Genomic DNA, 14,280 nt, shown 5'->3' with positions numbered 1-14,280 from the left:
TATACAGTCCACCCCATATATTTTAACATATTTACGTAGTATATAGTAGTTATAACCTTTTTCAACCTAATAATTTAATACCTGTATGTATAATATATAGCAGAGAAAGTGGACATAGCTAGCAGCATGTTCTGGTGAGTCTGAGCCCAAAAAGTCAAATCCTCAGTTTGCAGCAGCGATAAACGAGTCATGCATGAGGCGAAAATCCCTTCAGCTGGTTTACATGCTTCCATCAAGCACCTTGTACCCTAAAGAGCATAATACCTCCTTGATAAATTCTCCCAGTGCTATTGGTTTTACTCTCAGTGACATTTGGAGATAATGTAGGTGAATATAATGGCGGTAGGAGGTGGAAGTAGAGAAGGAGGAGGAGGAGGGGTTTCCACTATGGCAGTGAGAGTGACATTCTCAGGACCCCCCATGAGGGGAAACCTCTGGTCCCTGCTCAGCAGCTTGCGGGATTGATATCAACTTTCCGTTTTCAGTCAGCCGGAGGATCAGCAGCTCCCTCCGCCTGCACAGCTCTCGCCCAGATGAGACTGAACAGCTCCGATAAACCAGTCAGCTGAAAGTAATGTGGGCTCGGGCGGTGAGGCATGGGATTTATTTCAGCCTGAGATGCTCTTAAAAAACAGCTGGATGTGTGTAATATTTGTCATTTAGTAAATTTGGCTGTGTTTGCGCAGCAGTTCGAGGAATTTAGTTTTAATACGTTGCAAGGAAACATACTTCCATTTAATCAATACTGGGCAACTTTCTTCTGATTCTGTGGAGTGTCCTTGGTGTAAGTTCATTTGACATTGTGATAAACAAATGAAAAGGATTGCACACCATTTCATCATACTTTACAGTCGCAGACCCCCCCACCCCCCTTCTCAACAACATTGATTTAAGAACTTAGATCATTTGTTTAGTGGAAAACACATTTTTCTATCTATACTTGAACTCAAGCACGACTGGAAAAGCCCAGCCAATCAGAATCAGGCGAAGTAGGTCTGCGTGTTCCGACCTTGAGAGACACCGCAACCCGGGGATCGCGCTCCCCTCCTTTGATATGCCAAATCAAGGATCCTGCTCCCGCCGACTGAAGGTTGTTTTGTTGCTCTACTTCTGGTTTTTGCCGTGTCCGTGTTTAAGGGGAAACTGGCTGTGTCTTTTATTCACACCGCTTGCTTTAAAGAAAGAAAAACGATCAACCTCCCTCACCTTGGGAGGGATTTTAAAGGGAACGCTGCAAGGATGTTTGACATGAGAGATAATGAGGTATTGGGAATAATGAGTAAATAAAGTATCCACAATGACCACCCCCCACCCCCCCTCGCCCCATCTTCTTTCTCCCTCTGCTTTGGTTTTGCAGCATTGATGCTTTTTTTTGGAGCTCACTTGATTCTGAAGGCACATGTATGCATGCATGCAACCACTTAGCAAACACGGAGAGTAAGGAAAGGAAGCCGGATGGGAGAGGAAGATAAAGGATGGCTAAATTCAGACCACATGGCCTCATGGCTGAACAAATGGAGTCACCAGGGGCTACTTCTAGTCACGGTAGCTTTATGAAACAGGGGTAAGAGAGGGAAGAGGCCCATGGATGAATCTGCACAATATTCTCCCATACTTGGTTTATCATGCCTGGGAGGATCATCAGGGGGAAACTTTTTGTTACTTTATAAAAGTGTATTATGCCGAGAAGCACTTTTTTCTGTCCCAGCCCCAACTTAGTCAATCTTATTTCAGCAAATGTGAATAATTAACATTCAAAAACTTTTCCACCAGCTAAACCAATGCTTGAAATTCTCTCCTCGTCTCTCTTTCACCTTGCATCCATGCTGATGTTTCTCCTCGGCACACTGCAAAAATGTACCAAATGTACATATAAAGGTAAATGAATGAATGTTAGAGATGTAGAAAAAAGAGAGAGAAAATGTTCATGAAACTAGCTCCTCAGTTCTACTTTAACAGTTTGTTTTTATTGTTATTTGAGTAAAAAGCTCTTAAAAACCTGAGCTACTGCACTGCAAATCATATGAAACATCTAAAAAGAAAAGAATACTGCAGTGGCCCACAGTCCATACTGTGTTGGCTACGGGATTATGGAGTGTACTTTGTTTTTTTAAATGCTGCTTGGTTGCATTTACCTATTTTGAGAACCTTTTAAAGACCAGAAGATTTTTTTTCTTTATAATTATTAACCGAGATGTAAAACCTTAAAAGTGAAAGAGGCTGTACTTTCTTTTTCAAATGGGGAAGTCTGCCTCAAGCAAAGGAGTTGGGGTGTCATGGAATCTTATTCGGGTGAATGCGTGAGTTGGACCTGCAAACTGGCATGGGTATAGTACTGGACCATTGTGGCAAAGCTTTCAATTTACCAGTCCATCTATGTCCTCACCTACACTTGTGGTCCTGAAATCTGGGTAATTACTGAAACAATAAATCTGTGAATTTATCGAGACCTTAGAGATAATTTGAGAAGTTTAGACATGTAGAGGAATCTCAGTGGAGAGTCATTCCTCCTCCGAGTCTAAAGAAAACCAGTTTAGGTGGTTTGGGTGGCGTCCGTTTGGCGGTATTCCTGCCACGACCAACTGGGATGAAACCTCAGGATAGACCCAGAACCCAATGGGAAGATTATATTTCTAATGTCTCCTGGGAACATCTTGGAACACCCCATAGGGAACAGGAAAGTGTAGCTGTTGAGAAGGCTGTCTGGAATACTCTGCTTAGCCTGCTGTCACCACGACCTGGCTATTTGTGATTTCTTTCACTCTGTTTTTTGCACAACACTGGACTCCTATTTTGAATAGAGATATTTAGCATACAATGCTGCCTTAATTAGAATGGCAGAGTTGGTAGATGCCGAAAACCTGATTTGTCATCCATTAGAGTATCAAACTGCTTTCAAACCTACGTGGATGCTTTGACCAATGACCAGTGTTGAAGTCGATGACTGTAGTGGAAGTTAATAATTGTGCAGGTGGAGGTTTGGGAGGCATGAGGCAGGATGATGATACCTGTGATCTGTTTCTGTTGATTGTTCAACACAAGTGCTCGATGACTTTACCATTTCTAAGAGTGATTAATTCAGACTCCTGACAGCTAAAACAGTATTAAAATGCATGGTGCTGCAATGCCTGTGACAGCAATTTCGCTTGATGTGCATGTAATATGAGTAACTTTAAGAAAAGCACGGGTACGTTTTGACCTATGGAGCAATACTGGGTAAACTTCCAGCTTACGTCTGCACCCTTCTCTGTCTGTTTTGGCGGATTAGAGCTAGAAATATGTATTAGGTTTTGACAGATCATGAGGGAATACCATTTTCCTGCTGTGCACGTTGGACTTGGACTCGCTGAATTATCTATAAAAAATTAGGTTAAAGAGGCATGTAGGTGTTTTCTTTAGAATTTTTAGAGAGGAGAAAATCTTGAATGGCGTATTATTCTCCAAAAAAAGACCAATTAAGCCAGATATAAGATTGCCAGCAGGTTAGACGAGGCTTTTTGCTGCAGATGTCAGCGATGAGCTGGAATTAGCATGGACACTAACCCCAGCCAGCTTTTAATTAATTTTACACAGACTGTAGTGCAGCGACCCCGTGAAAAAAGGACAAGGCACACCCGACTAATCAGCCTGAACCCCATGACATCACTCCTGGACCTGCCAAGCCAGCCCAAACAGGGGGGAGCATAGGTAGTTTACTGTGGATACAAAGCGCCAATTTATCACTATAAGCAAATGCTAACCTAGGAGCGTTGCCCCCGGCAGAATTAATTGGCCCTCTCCCTGTCTGTGAAGTGTCTGGCCTTGTTTAAAAAGACAGGCTGCCCCAGAGACCCTCGCTCTCAACACGCTGCTCTGAGGAGCCGCGCCGCTATTGGCTGATTGATATCCATGGAAACCCCTTGTTCTACATAACCAGGAAGTGCTTGTTCATGAGAGCGGCTGGATGCTCAGAGCACTGCTGGGACAGAGTCATGCCTTTGAATTTTGAATACTACAGCGACCAAACATGGCACCAGCAAATATTTGGGGCCTCTAAGCAAAACTGTGCACACACGCACACACACAAAAAACCCCACAGCACGGCGTGGTGGCCGGAGCAATCGGGGCATGTGCAGCGAGTGCCGCATTTAATGGAGTTCCCGGTCACTGCGTCAGTGGCTTTTCTGCCAAAAGCGCCATCCACACGACATGCTCCAGGGTGCAGAACCCCAGCAGCGGAAACAACAGAACTTTTTTCCCCCATTTTCTAAAAGGATGAGGCGGCTGTTCTGTACGCTCCCATTGGAGCTGATAGTTGTGGGGAAAAAGCAAAGAAGTAGTGATTAACTACACTACCGGCTCTTTCAACCCACTCTACTGTGACTAAGAAAGTGTGGGTGCAACTTTCTAGTACATTAGCCACTGGAGATTGAAGGCTACTGTAGGCTGAGAGGGGTGGGGGGCTAAAAAAAAAAGAGGAGACAACAGAGCTCTCCCCTTCTTCGTCTTCCTCCCCTTCGCCCCACCACCCACTCTCTTTATCTGGCTTCTCTCGTTCAGTTGAGAGAGTGCAGCCCTATCTTGCCGGCCCATCCATGGTGTCTCCTTTCCCTGGCTCCTGTACTTGGGGGAATAATTAATCGGCCTAACAGGTAAGAGATACCAAGACGTGGCATAAGAGCAGCTTTCAGAGCTTTGTGTGTGTGGGGTTTCCACGTTGAAATGGATCCGCTCGCCACTCAGGGCCCTTTTCACCAGAGGAGCCGTTGAGAAGGGGTGTGGGGGTGGGGAGTCAGCTGCGAGCGGATCTCACCGGACAGCAACACCCCACCCCATCCACCCCCAACCTCCACCCTCCTTCAACTCTCTCCCGCCCTCTCCAACCTCTCGTCTCCTTCCCTCAATCCCCCATGAAACCCCACATCCTTTATTTTTCTGTTTTTTATCCCCTCCTTCGCCTCTCAGAGAAATGAGACTCATGCACGCACAGAGGCAGCTCGGGGCGCCAGAGCAAACTGGAGGGCCCTTGGACATTTTCCCCTGATCTGTCCTCCACCATCAACGCCAACACCTTTTCACTCAAGCAACCAGGCGTGACTCACCTCCGCACGCATTGTTAAAAACCTGACCAGTCTGATCCTGTTTTGAATTTAAGTTCTTTTTTTTTTCTCCAGCTGGAAATCTAGCGTAAAAAGTAAACTGCTGTCCTGGCTAACAAAGACTTTCTAAATAAAAAGGACCTGGATGTGACAGTACACTTTGTAAAAGCAGCATGTTTCTGAAGGATCGTTTCCTGCAAGAGACTTCAGTTTTCTTCCTGTGGGTGTCAGGTGATTGACAGCAAGCAAAATGTAAAGTAATACTCACGCTGATGTGAACAATAAAAAAAAAAACACACACACACATCCAAAGTCGGTACAGTGGAGATGTGATAAAAACAGAAAGTTTTACAAAGCCAAAGTGAAGTGTCACATTTGTTGTAATGAGTGATGCTGTAAAATGAATAATAGGACACGGCTCGTGTTAACGCAGAGAAAAGCATAAGAGAAACTTGAATTGTCCTTTTGAGTGTTTGCAGGCCATAAATCAAAATAGCACTGACATACCTTCACTTATAACAATAATAGTAATGATAATAATAATATTAAGAGGAATAAGAATAACTATGACTAACTGGTATTTCAAGTAGGCCTATTATGCTTTTCCTTTTTACTGCCATACTGTTACAATGCAACTCAGTAATCCTGAGGCAAACAGCTCAGGCTTCATACAACTCTAAACACTTCGTTTCAGACAGTTTTTCCAACTCTTGATTCTGTGTGATGTCATAGAGAGCAGCTATCCCTAATATGGTCCTGTCAGCTCTGGCTGTCAGCAGAAAAGCCAATTCTTTTCTCTGTATTGGGGTCGCTATAAAGTGCCTTGAGGTGTTGTTGTGATTTGGTGCTATGTAAATAAATTTTAATTAAGCCCCACCCACCATACATTTGAAATATTTGTTTACGAGGGGCAACCAATTAGAAAAAAAGTTGGCTTTAAGGGAGGGGGAGGGGCCAAAACTGCTTGTTTAGCTGAAAGATTTTTTTTTAAAGGTTAATGTAGAGAAAAGCATTTTGAGTGTCTGCAGATTCTAAATCAAAACACTGTTGACATACTTTTTCTTTTAACAACAAAAGTATTAACATGAAGAAGATGGAGAAGAAAAAATTTAAGAATAACTAGCAAAAATTTGAATTTACGTAAATAGGACTGATTATGCTTTTCCTTTTTTTTTGCCATACTTATTTCTGTGTGATGTCATAGAAAGAGCCTGTCCATAATATGGTCATGTAAGCTTTGGCTATTAGCAGAAAAGCCCCACCCAGCTTCTGTTCAAAATCTTTGTTTAGGAGGGGCAGCCAATTAGAGTATCTGAACACCATAAATGAGTAAACAATCAAATAATAAGAATAAATACAAGATGAATATAATATAGCAAGAAGGATAACTAAACTAAATAACAAAATTTAGATTTTAAAAGGGATCTGTTATGTTTTTTCACAGTTGTGGATGCTCATGTTAGTCATGGCCAAAGTTTTAAATAATGAGTTTGGTAATCCCTCAGGAACCAACAGCTCTAAACACTTCGTTTAACTCTTGCTTTTGTGTGATGTCAGAGAGAGCGAATATCCCTAATATGGTGTCAACGTTGGCTATTAGTAAAAAAGCCCCACCCCCTGTTTAAAAACTTTGTTTTACAAGGGGCAGCTAATTAGAAAAAAGTTGGCTTTAAAGAAGGGAGAGGAGCTAAAGGAGTTTGTTCAGCTATAAGATTTTTAAAAAGAGATTATTTTGAATAGTTAATCATGCCAAGCCACTCTAACAGATTTCAAGAATAAAAAATATGGAGCTGGAAATGTTGTGGAATTAGCTCAGTTACTACACAGCTAAAGCCTCCTTTATGCAACAGAAAATGCTGTGGTAGTGTGATACAGTAAAAGTAGGATTATACCAACAGTGTGTTGACTGCACTCTCTGTTCCCTCTCCTCCTGTTCTTTTAGGGGAAACTGTAGCTGAGCAGCGCGTCAGTTCAGCAGCAGCTGAGCGAGACTCTTGTAAAAGGGAAAACTTCACAGCCCTTGCGGGTGTCACACCCTGGAAATAGACTGTGAACTTAAAACTCTTAGATACTGAAAATGAACTAAGCGATATATTATTTATACCAGCCGAGGCAGCGCTTTGACGCGCTCAGGCTCAGGCGAGCTTTGTCCTTAAACGCTGTCTAGAAAGTATTCAGGTGGCGTTCGCCTATAGTGAGCTGCCGTTGGCCGTCTGTGTGAGAAATTGAACTTAACTTCCACCACTCTTAAAAAAGAAAGAAAGGCTGTTACGGATTCTACATGGAGTTGCAAACATTCACCAATCAATATTACAAATTTGGAGGGAGAGCAAACACTTCTTGCTCGTTTCTGGCTGACTAATACAAACCGAAACGCACTTTAGGCACCATTTGGAAAAAAATGACTTGAAAGTGTCTCTGGGTGTAATTTTATTGAAGTCAATCGGGCATCCTCAGGCTAAGAAAATGGTGTCACTTTAAGCAGAAGCAATTGCTTGTGTTTTGAAATATTGACTGTATCCTCACCCCAACAAAAAAAACTCCTGATTATAAAGTGTTTTGTGTTTTTTAAGTGAAAAGCTACACAAGCTACGCAAAACAGCACCGATCTCCTCTAAAGGCGAGGCTCTACGGGAAATAGATGTGATTCTAGACACTTCCTACTTCCACCTTCACAAAGGTCACTGGTGTAAAAGTACACTAGATGCTTTTTTCCCCTGCTGGTCAGCTACCAGCATACAGTATCGTACTCCCTGCTGAGCGTGCAGCTGGACGCAGGAAGAGGCCAGAGCGCCACTGCCACACCGCCCTCCCCTTGCCTGGGCAGGGGGAGGTCCGGCATGGCTGCCACTCAGCTTGGGGTGCGCTTGATGTATGACAAAAAACTAACGGGATCGATAGGCGCCTCTCTCCTCCTCCTCCTATCCCAGCCTGCCTGTGTTTACCCTCCCCTGTCCTCTCCCTCTCTTTGCTCTCACTTACTTTTCCTTTTGTCTTACCTCCCCCTGCTGGCTGCCTCTTTTTTCTTTCTTTTTCCCCCACCTCCCTCTGAAGAATCTCAGGGGTTTGCTTTAACTTGAGAAGAGCTCAACATAAGGAAAAAGCGGGCGTTGCTTTTAATGCAGATTTGGATTTTTTTTCCTCCCCAAGTGCTGCGTCATGAGTTTGCAGAAATCCCTCAGCTGCTGCTGCAATTACCATTATTTTTTACATTTCATGTGGCAAAAAAAAAAGGAGCATCAAATGCTACTTAACAGCTCGCATATGGGAAAATGTGTTCGGGCTACCACTGCCGCCGCCCCGGGGCCCGTCCAGGCCGTAAGCGCACCACTTGTACCACTGTAATCGCTTCGGATTTAAGCACCCAGACGAACGCTGCGTCGTTAGCAATTAATCAAAGATATCGATAACACCTCATCAGAGATTAAATCAATCCCGGTAATGTCAGCGCCGATGCTTAATCGTCTGACTTGGGTTCATCAACGGCAGTGATTGACAAGCTAGAGAAGAAGGAGGAGAATAATTAAGGAACACAGATATTCCTGTGACTGCTGTTGGCGCTCGCCTTCATCATCAGAACACGAGGGTGGCTTTCGTGGTTGAAAAGGATACTGCTGACAAATTCAATTATTGAAAGACGACAGGCTAATGGGCCGTGGTAATGATTTATTTCATAAGTATTTCTGCTGTATGTTTTAATGAAAGCTAACGCCGTCACTAGTGGCAAAAGGGAGCGGATGCCTCAGACCAATTACTGCACTGTCACCGAGGGCGCGTGCTGCAGCAGTAATCCTCCCTCCTCATCCCACAGCCTCCAGACGAGACGTATATACACAGCAGCACACCCACAGTCTGAGCATGTGCACCATAACCACACATGCTCTTTTTTTTCTTTTTTGTTTTTGTTTTTGTATTTCTTTGCCCCAACCTGCTTCCCCTTTGTGCAAACACATAAGCAAGCGTATACCCTTCTGGTATTTTTCATTTCTTTGCTTCAGTCTGGATGGATTCACGGGGTCCACGCACAGCCTCTGCCCCACCATGCTTCACCGTCCCTGGGCGTGAGAGGCACAGGTAACGGGGCCCGAGAGTGTGGAGGGTCTGCAGGTCTTCTAGAGGAGGGTGGGGTTGTTGTAGGGAAGGGGGTTGGAGGCTGACACACATCTGCAGGGAGAGAGAGAGAGAGAGAGAGAGAGAGAGAGAGAGAGAGAGAGAGATGGGCTCAAAGGCTCGGGGAGAATGAGAAGGGGGTTGCAAGGGTCAGTGGCAAGTGGCACACACAGGGTGGGTGTGCGGGTGAAGTGGGGTGGAACAAGTGCTATAGAGGGGCCAGGGATTGTGTTTTTCCCATGGTCCACTACTCCCTTTTTTTCCCCCTCCCTCCCTCTGAAGTCTCCCACCCAAACCCCCAAAAACCGGCGGCCCCCGCCCCGCTCCCCCTTCCCCCCCAAGCTCTCTCTATCTGTCTCGCTCTCTTTCTCGATGCCCTGTCAAAAAAGGAGCGGGGCAGGCTCAGTTTCACTCCACAGGGTCGGCGTGTTTTCAATGAATTTATACAGATGAAGAAGTTCAACACAATGGATGGATTACCTCAGCCAAAATAGAGTGACCCCCGCCACTCCCCTCCTTGTGCCGCCCCACCCGTGACCCACCACCTCCCTCCCAGCCGTCCCCTTGTAACCCCCCCCCACCCGCCCCACCTCGTCTATTCACACAGCCACTGACACGGACTAACACTGAATGATATAGACTCGCACAGACGCGTACATGAACACACTTTTTTTTTTCTAAGAAAAGGCTTTTCGAGGACGGACAGTAAAAAAAGAAATGAGGGACTACTTATACTTTAGATATCAGAAAGTGACAGTGCCAGGTTACTACCAACTTCTGTAACACCATGAATTTGAGTTTCTTTTTTTTTTTATATCTGAGCTCAGTGTCCCAGTTTTGCAGCAGATGAATGCTGAACTTGTTTAACCACTAAAAAACACAACAACCTCTTTTGCACACAAGTCAAAAGATTTTCTTCATCTTGAACCCATTTTGATTGCATTATTTTGGCCTCTTCTGACAGAAAGTCAGTGTCCGAGGGTAGAAAAGAATATAGTTGCAAATCTGCAATGAAAAATGTCAAAAATAACTTTTTTGTCCACCGATGATAGTCTTGCATGACCTTTCCTGCACAATGACCACCTAATTTCCTGCATGCCATTTAGGGGCACCACAACTTTCAGTATTCAAAACATCTACGTAAAAATCAATCCTCTAAATTTGTTATTGATGGTGTCAGGTCATCCCAACAATCCTCCACAAGCATAATTTCCATAAAGGAAATCTTGAAGATTTTTGATCTATGTTCACGTTTTCCAATAGTCATTCAATATTGAACCAGCTCATGAACTTGTGTTGAGTCTTTATAGTCAAATGAAGTCTTTCATATGCCTACATGGAAAGCCAGAGATGGCGTGAGGAGCAGCAAGGCCTCAGAAGCACAGAACAGAGCAGGTATCCAGGATAGAAACAACATAAAAGGAAAAGCTGCTGTGAGGGTGGGTTGCAAGAGGCTTGCACCTCAAAACTGTGGAAAGGCTGAGGCAACTCAAATAACAACGGCTATTTTAATTTTGCCTATAGGACGCAATGGGCTTCAGCTGAGCCAGTGTTTTGGGTGATGCTATCAAGACACCTGTTAGATATGCGGTCTGTAAAAGAAAACATAATTGTTTTCAATTGTTAACTGGTCTTTTAAGTAGCAGAGGGGGTTGTCAATTAGTTTCAGTTGCTTTAGTTTTAATGAAATTAACAACAGGTGCACTAGAGGGGTGACAATGAGACAACTTGAAATGGGAATGATTTTACAGGTGGAGGTCACTGACATTTTTCCACTCATCATCTTTTCTGACTGATTGTTTTCACTAGTGTTGCATTTGGCTACAGTCAATGTCACTACTGGTTGCGTGAGACCATACCTGGATAGACCTTGTTGGATAGACCTCTACAGGTTAGGTAACGGCACCCTGCCAGCTGTTAAATATCAAGATGAAATCTTTGGAGTCATTGTCAGATCCTATCATGGTGCAGTGAGTCCTGGGTTCCTCCTGGTACACTACAATGCCCGGCCTTGTGTGGTGAGAGTATGCAGGCAGTCCCTGGAGATTGAAGGGACTGATACCTGGCCCCTGGCCCCTGGCCCCTGGCCCCCAGGCTCGCCTCACCTAAATCCAACAAAACACCTCTGACACATTCTATTTCAGCCCATCTGATGCCACCCAGGAACTCAGTGATGACTGATCCAGACCTGGGAGTTCATCATTAGGATCAGTACCCGATGTTGTCAGGCATGCATACAAGCACGTGGGAGCAAAATAAACTTCCATTAGTAGTACCATTTTGAGTTGGTCCAATGAAATTTCGGGAAAAGGGACTAGCCTGCTGCATCATTTTTTCCACTTTGATTTTTGGGGTGTCTTTAAATCCATCCTTCAGTAGGTTGATAGTTTTCATTTCTGTCAAACGATGTGGCGTCCTTTGTTCCTAACAGTCCATATCAGTATAGAAATCCAGAATGATTTTTCCCCATCTGATGTGTTTTGAAAATGTTCCTTTAATTGTTTGAGCAGTGTATGTACAGAACTAATGTTGCACATGATGGGTGAGGACAGATTTCTCCTTTTTTAGGTAGTAAACAGATGAAACTAGGATCTTCAACTTGTGCCAATTTCCGCAATTCAGGAGGGGGAAAAAAGGCACAAGCTTGTAGATGCTTTATGGACTGATGATTCCTGGGAAGTGGGAAAAAAGGACCCATGCAATGATATGATTTTTGGCTTTTATTACATCCTGGACAAAATGTACCAACCTGCTGCTGTAAACCATAGGCCCTGCCCACTGCCACTGTGGCTGTAGTAGGAGGTGGAGGCGTCCTTAGCTGTCCAGGCTAATGGCTACGAATGGGCTCTAATGCATGCTTCTACCAATAAATCACATGCACAGCGCCCTGCTTAGACATTCAGCAGCTTGGCCGACCACTCTGCTCCATCACACACTCTGAGATTAATGAGCACACACCCATTTACCTTGTACCAGTGGACAGCCAGATACACAAAGGCAGACACACACACACACTCACACACACATGCAAGTGGACAAAACACACTTAGATTTATATGACAATACTTATGAGGACTTTTCTATTGACTGTTATTATTCTCCGAAACCTACAACCCCGACAGCGAGAAGGGGCACAAATAATTTCTTTTTCCACATCTTTCTGGGCACGTAATCACATCCTGACAACACAGGTACACCCAAACACTTTCTCAGGTCTAGCGAGGCTCATGCAACCCTTTATTCCGTCTGGAGGATAAAAATGTCTCGTCACAAATATCAACCGCAGCGGTGTCGAGGCAAAACGGCACAAAGACAGAGAGAGACAAGAGCACGAGTAATGACGGTAGGCAAGCTGAATGATTAATAGGTTATACGCACGAGACACAACATTTCCTTTCTCCTAGTTTGGGTAAACTTTCTCCCTCGGGAGGCTGCCGTGTCCTTTGATCTTTCATTTAGCGTTATTACAATCAGACAACGCTGCGGTGAACACTTCAAGAATCCAATGTGGCGAGCAGAAAGCAGTTTCCAAATGTTTATTTTAGCAAGAAATAATGCACCCAACTAACCATATCTTTGGTGTTATCATCATTGCCCAGGCTATTTACAAACTGTATCTATTAATCATTTTTGAGCATGTACAGCAATTAAATTAGGCCGGGTCACACTCGAGCAATAATACGATTTTAATTGCGTGGGGCAAGACTCTAATTCAACTATCTCTGGATCGCTTGACGGGGGCAAATGAAGCACTCACAGAGAGAAAAGGAAGGAAGGAATGAAAGAAAGGGAGAGAGAGAGAGACTTTGGGTTTCAATTTATGTGAAAATGAACCAACGGAAGAACAAAAAGGGAGTGATATAGACTAAAATCAAAACAGTAGACAGTCTCTATCTTTTCAATTATGCACCTGGGTGTTGCAATCTGAAAAGACAAGCGCAACCGCAATTACAACCGAGCCAGACATCTGGTTTCGCCTCGTCTACCCTCCCTGAAACCTCTGACAGGGGGAAAAAAAAACATTTCAATACAACTCATCTGCAATCACCTTCAAATATGACGAGGTAATCCCAGGTCAAACTCCTACTGTCTGTACCTGGCGAGCAAAAAGCAAACACCCCGCAGTTTAAGAACAGGCAAACAACGGGAACTAGAGGACAAGCACAAAAAATAATGGAACGGGAACAAAACTCCGACCAAAAACCCGAGCTGCTGCTTCTGCAGTAATATGAATGTTTACTTGTTGAATCTTTTATCAGTTTTGTTTTTATCTCTCCCCCAACCACCACCACCACCACCTCTCTTTCTGTGTTATCTATGCAGCAGGTACTGAGCTATGCATTGGGGCTGCGTGGAGCTGATTAGAACAGTGATAGATGGGAGGGTGGATGACCTTAGCTTCCGACTAAACACAAGGTTGGACATTTGTCTCCTTGCTGCATTTGCATGCTTTCCGCCCGTTTATGGCAATTTGTCACCATAGTCGTTTTGCCATTGAGAAGACACGGTTAAACAAGAAAAAAAGTGCAAGGCTAGAATCCCAGGCATGAAAATTTAAAGCAGGTTATGATGAAGCACTTTCATTCAGATAATTCCACAATGCTGTGAGTTCTCCTCATGCTTAGCCTCTCCCTGTTAGTATCGTGTTAACTTCTGGAAGCGCAATTAAGGAACACTGGTGCAGAAATTCATCTCAGCAGCAAAACTGGGAAAGTAAAAAAAAAAAAAGAAAAAAAAATGCACGAGTTGCAAAGAAACACTTGTTTGGAGTCCACCTTCCACCCCAAACCCTCCACCCTAACCTCCCCAGTGCCTCTCTGCCACCCACGTTAAGCGCCGTAAACACACACGCGTACACGACACACCGCACATGCTGATGAATGGCCTGTCATGCTGTTTGGTGATCAGTGAATTATTTACACTCATATGCCTTTAATAATTCAGGGGGGCCCTGAGTCTTAACAAATTACAGCACTGCTCCCCAAACCAACAGAGTTCACTCAGCCAGAGTGCCGCTCCGCCCCTCACCGCACGCGGCCCGTTCATCCACCCTCCAACACGCCCTTGAAACGTGGTGGTGACATTTTTGCGA

This window comes from Neolamprologus multifasciatus, chromosome 23, assembly GCF_963576455.1.
Source record: "Neolamprologus multifasciatus chromosome 23, fNeoMul1.2, whole genome shotgun sequence".
In the NCBI taxonomy this organism is placed as follows: Eukaryota; Metazoa; Chordata; class Actinopteri; order Cichliformes; family Cichlidae; genus Neolamprologus; species Neolamprologus multifasciatus.
The sequence above is the reverse complement of the archived record's forward strand: the minus strand, read 5'-3'. Positions refer to the sequence as shown.